The following is a 12,913-nucleotide window of genomic DNA, read 5'->3' on the forward strand; positions in this document are numbered from 1 at the left end:
TCTCAAAGAACACAACAAAATCTGCAGTTTGCTTTGCAACATTCAATTTGCTCTCTGAAAACAGTAGGCACATCACATTTTAATTAAGAATACTGAGTTATAATTAATCGGATTTATACTACTAAACTGAGACACAAACCATGGGGCGCACCAACACTTGAATAATGAACCAATGACTTCATTCCCATTCTTCAAACACAATTATAATATTTTTGAAGAGGACAACCCCCCCAACACGACTTTATATACATTAATTCTAAGATCACACAGTAGTGGGTAAAGGGGGAAATAAATCTCTTACCCCGCTGTCTTGCAATCACACAAAAGAAACTTGGCACTGATACTCAAATAACCGCATTTCTGTCAGATTTGTTCTTATGAAACACATCTACACTAGTAGTTAATGCAATGAGTACTGAGGAAACTTGTGACACAATAATTATGATGTCATGTACCTTATGTGTCCTAATTTTATCTGTTTTGTATATTACATAGATGTAAAAGCTACAATTCTCATCAGCTTCAGACCAGTTTTAGACCAAAACCAGTTTCACAAAAGCTACACAATTGGCATTGTGCAATTCTGTCATGAAAGGTTTTTTGTTAATTGCATAGTGTCAATGCTTCCATTCATAGTGTGTCTCTTACACAGCGAGTACTGAAAATTTGGCTACACAATATTGACTTCATTTTGTCCACAGAATTTCAATCATAGTTTTCTTTGTTTTCAATATCTGAGGGAAGAACATCAGTGTGCCAACCTATTTTATGAACTACAGTGTGGCCGTTATAAGTTTACATGCAGAAAATTTGTTTAAAATATTAACTATCACATCATCTTTCTGGTGAAATTGCACAAGAATAATGGTATAGTTGATTTACAGGAACCTAAGAAATGTTTTCACAATATAAGGCTGGCAACTACTGGTGAATGACAGTGTTCTGGCCCTGTATCTAGTTTGTAAATGGTCATTCACAGCTTTGTCAGTTATATGACACAGAAATGCTATGCTTGGCAGTCAGTTTTGACATGTAAAAGCTGTCAGTTTTGATCTGAAAATCTGTTTTGTCACTCAAAAGAAAATTGTTCTGTGTGATGTCACAATCTTCCTTTAGTATCAACTGACAAGCAACATTAAATGTTTGATGTGATGGATGGCTTCTGAACATTCAGAAAATGAGCTGGCTTCAGCATCTTCTGTGCCTTATACTGCAGTCTTTTATTCAAATACCTCATGCACATATCATTAATACATCTGGCTGCATGAAACAAAGAGATAAAGACTGTACTGCATCTCAGACAACTTGCATTTGATTAGCGTCATGGATGCTGGTGGACCATATGCAGGGAGGATGGGAGTCAGCAGCTGATTCTGACTTGCCCATCCTGGAGGGGAGGGAAGCTGCATAGGCTTGCTGCAATAATATCTTTAAGAGCCAGGTAAGCTCTGTATTGCAAGCTATATATCACTTGGTCAGGACATCACATGTGTAGAAGCAAGCATTCACCTCCCTAAGGCAGCAATTGTGGGGTGGCATTAGGTTAAGGCACTCTCCCAGGACCAGCATGAAGCTGCAAAAGTGTCCTGGATCATCTGACTAGCCCCAGATATGGGCCGGTCTGAGCCCAGAAGAGGCTAAAGTGGGACAGGTAGAACCAGTGAATGAAGACACAAACTAAGCAAACGTGATAGCCAATATTTCCTTTCCTTTCTGAGAATAGTGTGTTCATGCATCACCCAAGGCTATTGACACAGGAGCTCTCAGTCTTTCTTCATAGAAAAGAACTGTATCCTTTCCAGATTAGCTTCCACCTGTAGACTTGCAGAGTGTGTAACATTATAATTTTTCAAAGTATGAGCTTCTTAATCTAATCTTTTAAGCATTTCAAAACTTCTCTCGTTCTAATAACCAAAAAGCAAAGCAAAGCAAAGTAATGCACCAGAAGTTTACTCAGAGTTAAAACTGTACCTGAAAACTTTGGAGTGAACTTGGAAAGACACTGCATCATGGAAAGATCACTTATTTTGTTCACATAGTGCTTTATCAACCAAGTTAAGTTCCCATGACAAACTGACTTTCTCTTGATCATTTCTGAGTTGGATTCCATACATAATTGGTATTGTTTATCAGAGATTCATGCTAGTTATTGCAAACACAGCCTTGCACTTTAAGCTTCAAGTCATTCTCATGGGCATCTACTGATTCCCAAACCCTTCATTTTTAATGGAAAATAAATGTTTTATATAGAGTAAGTTCTTCTTCTTCTTCTTCTTCTTCATCATAAGACTGAAAAATGTCTTTCAAGACAAAAATACTATTTATCTTTTTTTCTTTTTTTTGAGGTTAAGAGTAATAAATATTTTAACTGTTTTTCCTGCGATAAAAAGGAACTGTGTGTGTTGTATTTACTCTGGCATTTTATTACCTACAGTGATACAGTTCAAATCTACTAGTCTATAATTCCAGACCTTTGCCTTCTGTGACAGGTTTCCATAAAGCTTTCATGAAATATATTGTTGGACAGTAGGTACTTGAAGCCAGCTACCATAGAAGTGGAGCTGAAGAATGGATATCCCAGTGGAAAACAAGAAAACAAAAAGTATGTATTAATATGTGACTGGGAATTGTGAATATTAATTCTTCTAGAAAATTCTGAATGTTTCAAACTGAAGTGGAGCTGAAAATTGACAAAGTTGGTAAATACCGTATTTCCCCGAAAATAAGACCGGATCTTATACTCTTTCCCCGCCAAAATACGCATTAGGGCTTATTATAAGGGGATGCCTTATTTACCCACACCGTCCAACAATCTACCTTTATTCATTTATTCATGTAGAAAAATCAATATTTATAAATGAGCACAAGTTGACATTTATTCATGTACAAAAATTGACATTTATTCATGTACACAAATTGACATTTATTTCGTACTTTTCTGTTATTGGACCACAGTTCTAACACGTTAAAACAGTTGTGTGAGAATTCTACATAAACAGTTCACCAAACATTTCAACTTCAAGATATCTGCATCTTGGCTTTCACAGTTATTCAAATACAGTCATGTCATCTTCTTCTGGAACATTGTCATAAGTGTCCAACCCCCAAATTTTGACCTGAATATCTTGTGGTTCCATTTCCTGTAGAACCATTGGCCCCAATCTGTCATGCCTAGCAATAGAGGTCTCATGAGCACTGCTTATCCAAGTAGCCTGCTCGTAGTGCATTGGCAACATATCTGTCAGTGATTTTATCCCATGACTTTTTCACCCAAGTCATGGCCTCTTGCAGGCTAGGCTTCACAAAGTTTCCATGCTGATTTCTCTCCATTCTATTTACAATGTAGTCATTGAGTTCCATGCACAAATGGCCCTTGAATGGCTTGTTTATTGCAATATCAAGAGTCTGAAGATAGGCAGTCATTCCTGCGGGAATCATTATTTGATCTATTCTTCTCTGTGCAAGGAATTTCTTCATTTCTTTAGCGAGGTGAGTGCTGGCTGAATCCCAGACTAGCAGACCTCTTTCGCCACCTCGCAAAACAAGTGGCAGCATTACATCGACCCACTTTCTTATAGCTGCTTGTGTGCACCAGTTCTTTTTGGTTTCAAGAATGTAAATGCCTGAAACACATTCAGTCTTATTCTTCTTGGCCTTACTAATGATTAGAGGTGGGATTTTCTTTCCATCTAGACGAATTGCCAAAATACAGGTAACACGTGCACTTTCGTAAGCAGTGGAGGGAATGTAGATTGACGAGGCACCCCTCTGATCAATTGTTGTTTGAGATCCTTGGCCAATAAATACTGCAGTTTCATCTATAGCAATCATGTTGGAGACTTGGTATTTAGAAAAGTCAATGCCATCAACAAAGGACTAGAAAGCAAGTGCACGTTTAATAACTTCAGTATCTTCCAGCTTGAACAGTGTTGCTGATCTTCTTAGAGATAGTTCATATCAGTGAAGGAAGCCATCCAGCCAATGTTGTGATGCTTTGAATTCTTCTGGGGATATTTCTAACTGTGGTATCATTGCAAGGGTAAAAACTTGGATATCAGCCATACGCACAACCAAAGCCTTTGCTCTCCTGTTAGCAATCCACTAACAGATGATGTCTTCCAGCTCAGGAAATAATGGTTGCTGACCTTATCCACACTTGCACTTCTTAGCATTTCCCTCATCGGCCTGTTGACTGAGGTTATCGTATGCTGCACGCCATTTTTGGACCATTCGGAGGTCTAACTTCTTCCCTTTGCAGAAAGCCGTCAGATTCTTTCCCCGGGAGTCCGCCACGATTCCTTTCTTGTACGCGATGGAATAGCTCTTTTTTTTTGCACTCATCTTGTCTGTGGGGGGGGGGTTAATTTGAAGGCTTAGGAGACCGAAGTGGCAACACAAAATGATGCTGTTTACAAAGAGAAGGCACACCCACAACCATGCACTGTCACGTGCGTGTGCTCTACGCACACTGTCTGCACATTGATCGATCAAAATACACCTGCCAGTGTTTATGGGCCAAGGATCTCAACTGTCAAGTGTGAGTGATGGTTAGGGTTACAGTAAGAATTGTGGAGGACTCCCAGTCAAAGAATCTTATGACTTTCTTCAAAGAGAAGAAGTTGTGTGTCTGAATGGTCCAGAAATGGTGAGCAGAGTATGATAACTTCAGTCAACGGGTGTCAATAATATTATTTTATAATTCAACATGTCCATAATGTGTTGTTGAAAAGCTTAACTGGGGCTTATTTTTGGGGTAGGGCTTATATCATGACCACCCTGGAAAACCATGCTAGGCCTTATTCTCTGGTTAGGTCTTATTTACAAAGAAATATGGTATGTAACCCGGGAAAAGAGCTCTCCCGCCTGAGTAGAATTGGAAGCCATGAGGGGGGGTCCCTCCAGATGGAAGTCCATAAGGGAGAGAGAAGCGGAAAATGGCTTGGCTAGGACAGCTGCCACCTGGTTGAGGGAATTCAGACTGCAGCCGCCTCCAGGATGGAAGTCCAGAAGGGGGATAGAGGTGGAAAGGGGCCGGGCAGGGAGCATTCCCTCCTGTGTGAGAGGGTCCGGATCATATCCCCAGTGGAACAGAAGTCCCCAAGGGAGCGCCTGGTGGAAGGCTGCGGGACCAGGAGTGCTCCTGCTAGGCAGGGGGAAGGTGTACGACATCACCCAGTACCCAACGGCATTCCCAAAATGTCACAAAGTTGCCCAGACTGGCTCAAGACCGGAAAGGAGGGGGACATGGAAGTGCCGATGAAGGCGTGCCTGCCCCTCTGTGACCGAGTGGAATTCCAGGAGGGCGGCCAAAATTGGAGGGAAGTCCCCTTGAGAAGCTCAGAGGGCATGAGGACAGAGCACAGTTTGGCAGCCTCCAGGAGATATGTGGAAGATGGGGACTGTGATGCTCTGGATCTGAAAGGAAGGGGACGTGGAAGTCCTGTTGAGAGTGTGCCGGCCCCTCAGCAGTCGGGGGGAGTTCTGCGAGGGTGACCTGGATCGGAGGGAGGTCCACTGGGAGGCTCCGAGGGCAAGGGGAACACGGCATGGTTTGGCAGCCTTCAGGGGATATGCGGGAGACGGGGACCATGGTGCTCTGGACCTGAAAGTAGGGGGATGTGGAAGTCCCGATGAGAGCGTGCCTGCCCCTTGGCGGCCAGGGGGAGTTCCGTGAGGGTGGCCTGGATTGGAGGGAGGTCCCCCTGAGAGGCTCTGAGGGCAAAGGGGACATGGCATGGTTTGGCAGCCTGCAGAGGATATGCGGGAGATGGGGACCATGGTGCTCTGGACCTGAAAGTAGGGGGATGTGGAAGTCCCGATTAGAGCATGCCTGCCCCTCAGTGGCCTGGGGGAGTTCTGAGAGGGCGGCCTGGTTCAGAGGGAGGTCTCCTTGAGAGGCTCTGAGGCCACTGGGACACGACATGGTTTGGCAGCCTGCAGGGTATCTGGGGAAGACGGACACAGTGGTGCTCTGGACCAGAAATGAGGGGTCTCAGAAGTCCCTATGAGGACGTGCCTGCCCCTTGGCGGCCTAGGGGAGTTCTGCGGGGCCGGCCCAGACTGGAGGGAGGTCCCTCTGAGAGGCTCCAAGGGCACGGGGACACTGCATGGTTTGGCAGCCTGCAGGGGATATGTTGGAGACAGGGACCGTGGTGCTCTGGACCTGAAAGTAGTGGGACGTAGAAGTCCCGATTAGAGCATGCCTGCCCCTTGATGGCTGGGGGAAGTTCTAAGAGGGCAACCTGGTTCTGAGGGAGGTCTCCCTGAGAGGCTCCGAGGTCACTGGGACACGACATGGTTTGGCAGCCTGCAGGGTATCTGGGGAAGACAGGGACAGTGGTGCTCTGGACCAGAAAGGAGGGGACTCAGATGTCACTATGAGAGCATGCCTGCCCCTTGGCGGCCAAGGGGAATTTTGCAGGGCAGGCCAAGACTGGAGGGAGATCCCTCTGAGAAGCTCCGAGGGCATGGGTACACAGCCTGGCCAGGCAGCCTCCAGGAGATATGTGGGAGACGGGGACTGTGGTGCTCTGGACTGGAAAGGAGGGGCTCAGAAGTCCCAATGAGAGGGTGCCTGCCCCTTGGTGGCTGAGGAGAGTTCCATGAGGGCAGCTTGGATCAGAGGGAGGTCCTCCTGAGAGGCTCCAAGGGCAAGGGGACACGGCATGGTTTGGCAGACTCCAGGAGATATGCAACACAGGAAAAGAGAGCTCCCACCCGGGTAGAAGTGGAAGCCAGGAGGGGAGGAGTCCATCCCAGTGGAAGTCCAGAAGGGAGAGAGAGGGGCAGAAGGTGGCCGGGCAGGAAGCACTCCCGCCTGGGTAAAAGGGTCCAGATCGTGCCTCCGGTGGGACTGAAGTCCTCAAGGGAGCATCTGGCAGAAGGCAACAGGGCAAGGAGTGCTCCTGCCTGGTTGAGCAAGGTCTGGCGGAGCCCCCACAATCGAAGTCCTCAAGGGAGCGTCCGGTGGAAGGCTGTGGGGCCAGGAGTGCTACTGCCAGGCAGTGGAGGGGGAAGGCATCCGACCTCGCCTGGTACCCAACGGCGATCCCGAAATGTTGCAAAGTCCCCAAAATGGCCCTGGACTGGAAAGGAGGGGAGCTCGGAAGTCCCTATGAGGGCGGGCCAGCCCCTTGGCGGATGAGGGAAGTTCCGCAGGGCTGGCCAGGACCGGAGGGAGGTCCCTCTGAGAGGCTCAGAGGGCACAGGGACACAGCCCGGCCATGCAGCCTCCAGGAGATATGCAGGAGATGGGGACTCTGGTGCCCTGAACCGGACAGGAGGGGGATGTGGAAGTCCAGATGAGAGTGTGCCTGCCCCTCAGCGGCCAGGAGGAGATCCACAAGGGGGCCTGGATCAGAGGGAGGTCCCCCTGAGAGGATCCAAAGGTATGGGGACACGGCACGATTTGGCAACCTGCATGGGATATGAGGGAGACGGGGACTGTGGTGCCCTGGACCGGAAAGGAGGGGGCTCGGAAGTCCCTATGAGGTCATGCCTGCCCCTTGGCAGCCGAAGGGAGTTCATCAGGGCCAGCTGGGACTGGAGGGAGGTTCCCCCTGAGAGGCTTGAGTGCAGGGGGACACGGCCCAGCCAGGCAGCCTCCAAGTGTTATGCAAGAGACGAGGACTGTGGTGCCCTGGACCAGAAAGGAGGGGGCTTGGAAGTTCCTATGAGAGCATGCCTGCCCCTCTGCGGTCAGGGGGAGTGCCATGAGGGTGGGCTGAATCAGAGGGAGGTCCCCCTGAGAGGATCCAAGGGCATGGGGACATGGCACGATTTGGCAGCCTGCAGGGGATATGCAGGAAACAGGGACTGTGGTGCCCTGGACCAGAAAGGAGGGGGCTCTGAAGTCCTTCTGAGGGTGTGCCTGCCCCTTGGCAGCTAAGGGGAGTTCCATGGGGCCAGCCGGGACCGGAGGGAGATCCCTCTGAAGGGCTCAGAGGGCATGGGGACACGGCCCGGCCAGGCGGCCTCCATGAAATATGCAGAAGACGGGGACTGTAGTGCTCTGAATCAGAAAGGAAGGGGACATGGAAGTCCCGATGAGAGCATGCCTGTCCCTCGGCAGATAGGGGGAGTTCCACGAGGGTGGCCTGGATCAGAGGGAGGTCCCCCTGAGAGGCTCCAATGGTTAGGGGGACATGGCATGGTTTGGCAGCCTTCAGGGGATATGCAGGAGATGGGGACTGTGGTACACTGGACCAGAGAAGAGGGGGGCTTGAAGTCCCTATGAGAGTGTGCCTGCTCCTCTGTGGCTGAGGGGAGTGCCCTGAGGGCAGCCTGGATCATAGGGAGGTCCCCCTGAGAGGCTCCGAGGGCACAAGGACATGGCACAATTTGGCAGCCTGCAGGGGATATGCAGGAAATGGAGACTCTGGTGCTTTGAACCGGAAAGGAAGGGGACGTGGAGGTCCCGATGAGAGCGTGCCTGTCCCTCAGTGGACGGGGGGAGTTCCGCCAGGGTGGCCTGGATTGGAGGGAGGTCCTCTGAGAGGCTCCGAGGGCAAGGGGGACATGGCACAGTTTGGCAGCCTTCAGGGGATATGCGGGAGATGGGGACAGTGGTGCTCTGGACCTGAAAGTAGGGTAACGTGGAAGTCCTGGTGAGGGTGTGACTGCCCCTTGTTGGCTGGAGTGAGCTCTGTGAAGGCAGCCTGGATCAGAGGGAGGTCGCCCTGAGAGGCTCCAAGGGCACGAGGACACGGCATGGTCTGGCAACCTCCAGGAGTTAAAGGCTAAGGGGGTCTCCCATCAGAGTCCGGGTCCCAGCCATGGGTCATGTCCCACTGCTCATACCATATTTACCCGAAAATAAGACCGGGTCTTATACTCTTTCCCCCGCCAAAATACGCATTAGAGCTTATTATCAGGGGATGCCTTATTTATCCACACTGTCCAACAATCTACCTTTATTCATTTATTCATGTACAAAAATCAACATTTATTAATGAACACTAGAAGACATTTATTCATGTACAAAAATTGACATTTATTTTGTACTTTTCTGTTATTGGACCACAGTTCTAATGCATTAAAACAGTTGTGTGAGAATTCTATATAAACAGTGCACCAAACATTTCAACTTCAGAATATCTACACCTTGGCAGTAACAGTTATTCAAATACAGTTATGTCATCTTCTTCTGGAACATTGTCTTAAGTGTCCAACCCCCAATTTTTTACCTGAATTGTTTGTGGCTCCATTTCCTGCAGAACCATTGGCCCCAATCTGTCATGCCTAGCAATAGAGCTTTCCTTAAATGAGCACTGCTTGTCCAAGTAGCCTGCTCATAGTGCATTGGCAACACATCTGTCAGTGATTTTATCCCATGACTTTTTCACCCACGTCACGACATCTTGCAGGCTAGACTTCACAAAATTTCCGTGCTGATTTCTCTCCATTCTATTTTCAATGTAGTGATTGAGTTCCATGTGCAAATGGTCCTTTAATGGCTTGTTTATTGCAATATCAAGAGTCTGGAGATAGGCAGTCATTCCTGCGGGAATCATTATTTGATCTATTCTTCTCTGTGCAAGGAATTTCTTCATTTCTTTAGTGCGGTGAGTGCTGGTTGAATCTCAGACTAGCAGACCTCTTTTGCCATCTCGCAAAACAAGTGGCAGCATTACATCGACCCACTTCCTTATAGCTGCTTGTGTGCACCAGGCTTTTTCAGTTTTAAGAATGTAAATGCCTGAAACACATTTAGTCTTATTTTTCTTGCCCTTACTAATGATTAGAAGTGGGATTTTCTTTCCATCTAGATGAATTGCCAAAATACAGGTAACACGTGCACTCTCGTAACCAGTGGAAGGAATGTAGATTGACGAGGCAACCCTCTGATCAATTGTTTGAGATCCTTGGCCCATAAACACTACAGTCTCATCCATAGCAATCATGATGGAGAGTTGGTATTTAGAAAAGTCAATGCCATCAACAAAGGACTTGAACGCAAGTGCACGTTTAATAACTTCAGTATCTTCCAGCTTGAGCAGTGTTGTTGATCTTCTTAGTGACAGTTCATATCGTTGAAGGAAGCCATTCAGCCAATGTTGTGATGCTTTGAATTCTTCTGGGGATATTTCTAACTGTGGTGCCAATGCAAGGGCAAAAGCTTGGATATAAGCCCTGCGCACAACCAAAGCTTTTGCTCTCCTGTTAGCAATCCACTCACAGATGATGTCTTCCAGCTCAGGAAATAATGGTTGCTGACCTGATCCACACTTGCACTTCTTAGCATTTCCCTCATCTGCCTGTTGACTGAGGTTATCATATGCTGCACACCATTTTCTGACCATTCAGAGGTCTAACTTCTTCCCTTTGCAGAAAGCCTTCAGATTCTTTCCCCGGGAGTCCACCATGATTCCTTTCTTGTATGCAATGGAATAGCTCTTTCTTTTCACACTCATCTTGTCTGGGGGGGGGTTAATTTGAAGATTTATGAGACTAGAGTGGCAACACAAAATGACACTGTTTTCAAAGAGAAGGCACACCCATAACCATGCACTATCACATGCATGTGCTCTACTCACGTTGTCTGTATGTTGAACGATCAAAATACGCCTGCCAGTGTTTATGGGCCAAGGATCTCAACCATCAAGTGTGAGTGATGGTTAGGGTTACAGTAAGAATTGTGGAGGACTCCCAGGCAAAGAATCTTATGGCTTTTTGCAAACAGAAGAAGTTGGGTGTCCAAAAGGTCTGAAAATGGAGAGCAGAGTACGATAACCTCAGTCAACGGGTGTCAACAACATTATTTTATAAATCAACCCATCCGTTGTCTGCTGTTGACAAGCTTAACTGGGGCTTATTTTTGGGGTTGAGTTTATATCATGACCACTCTGGAAAACCATGCTAGGCCTTATTCTCTGGTTAGGTCTTATTTACAAAGAAATACGGTATGTAACACGGGAAAAGAGCTCTCCCACCTGGGTAGAAATGGAAGCCATGAAGGGGTCCCTGCCGATGGAAGTCCATTAGGGAGAGAGAGGCAGAAAATGGCTGGGCTAGGAGAGTTGCCACCTGGGTGAGGGGGTCCAGACTGCAGCGGCCTCCAGGATGGAGGTCCGGAAGGGGGATAGAGATGGAAACAGGCAGGGCTGGGAACACTCCCTCCTGTGTGGGAGGCTCCGGATCGTACCCCCCAGTGGAATGGAATCCCCAAAAGAGTGTCTGGTGAAAGGATGCGGGGCCAGGAGTGCTCCTGCCTGGCAGGGGGAAAGAGTCTGATGTCGCCCGGTACCCGACAGCATTCCCAAAATGTCACAAAGTCCCCAGAATGGCTCTGGACCGGAGGGGGACATGGAAGTCCCGATGAAGGCGTGCCTGCCACTCTGTGGCCTAGTGGAGTTCCATGAGGGCAGCTGGGATCAGAGGGAGGTCCTCCCGAGAGGCTCAGAGTGCACGCAGACATGGCACGATTTGGCAGCCTCCAAGAGATATGCAGGAGACGGGGACTGTGGTGCTCTGGACCTAAAAGGAAGGGGACATGGAAGTCCCATTGAGAGTATTCCTGCCCCTCGGCGGCCAGGCGGAGTTCAGCAAGTGCAGCCTGGATTGGAGGGAGGTCCTCCTGAGTGGCTCTGAGGACAAGGGAGACATGGCATGGTTTGACAGCCTTCAGGGGATATGTGGGAGATGGGGAATGTGATGCTCTGGACCTGAAAGTAGGGGGACATGGAAGTCCTGATGAGAGCGTGCATGCCCCTTGGCAGCCGGGGGAAATTTCGTGAGGGCGGCCTGGATCAGAGGGAGGTCCCCCTGAGAGGCTCCAAGTGCATGGGGGAGACGGTGCTGTTTGGCAGCCTGCAGGGGATATGCAGGAGATGGGGACCGTGGTGCTCTGGACCTGAAAGTAGGGGGAAGTGGAAATCCCAATGAGAGTGTGCCTGCTGCTCAGTGGCCGGGGGGAGTTCCGTGAGGGTGTTCTGGACTAGAGGGAGGTCCCCTTGAGAGGCTCCGAGGGCATGGGTACTCGGCAGGGTTTGGCAGCCTGCAGGGTATCTGGGGAAGACGGGGACAGTGGTGCTCTGGACCAGAAAGGAGAGGGCTTGGAAGTCCCTATGAGGGCATGCCTGCCCTTTGGCAACCAAGGGGAGTTCCGCAGGTCCAGCCAGGACCAGAGGGAAGTCCCTGTGAGAGACTCTGAGGGCACAGGGACATGGCCCAGCCAGGCAGCCTCCAGAAGATATGTGGGAGACAGGGACTGTGGTGCTCTGGACCGGAAAGATGGGGGGCTCGGACATCCCGATGAGAGGGTGCCTCCCCCTTCAAGGCCGCGTGGAGTTCCATGAGGGTGGCCTGGATTGGAGGGAGGTCCCCCTGAGAGGCTCCGAGGGCAGGGGGACATGGCACGGCTTGACAGCCTCCAGGAGATATGCAACCCGGGAAAAGAGCGCTCCTGCCCGGGTAGAAGTGGAAGCCCATAGGGTGGAGTCCATCCTGGTGGAAGTCCAAAAGGGAGAGAGAGGGATGGAAGGCAGCCAAGCAGGAAGCACTCCCTCCTGGGTGAGAGTGTCTTTATCGCACCCCCGGTAAGATGGAGGTCCTCAAGGGAGCATCTGACAGAAGGCAGCGGGGCCAGGAGTGCTCCTGCCTGGTTGAGCGGGGTCTGGCAGAGTCCCCCATGATGGAAGTCCTCAAGGAGCATCTGGTGGAAGGCTGTGCAGCCTTGAGTGCTCCTGCCAGGCAGGGGGCAGGGGGAAGGCATCCGACCTTGCCTGGTACCTGATGGCAATCCAAAAATGTTGCAATGTCCCCAGAATGGCCCTGGACCAGAAAGGAGGGGGCTCGGAAGTCCCAATGAGAATGTGCCTGCCCCTCTGCAGCCATGGGGAGTTCTGCAAGGGCAGCCTGGATTGGAGGGAAGTCCCCCTGAGAGGCTCCGAGGGCACAGGGACATGGCCTGGCC

Source organism: Protopterus annectens, chromosome 8.part0 (assembly GCF_019279795.1).
Source record: "Protopterus annectens isolate FY-2018-M chromosome 8.part0, PAN1.0, whole genome shotgun sequence".
Taxonomy (NCBI): domain Eukaryota; kingdom Metazoa; phylum Chordata; order Ceratodontiformes; family Protopteridae; genus Protopterus; species Protopterus annectens.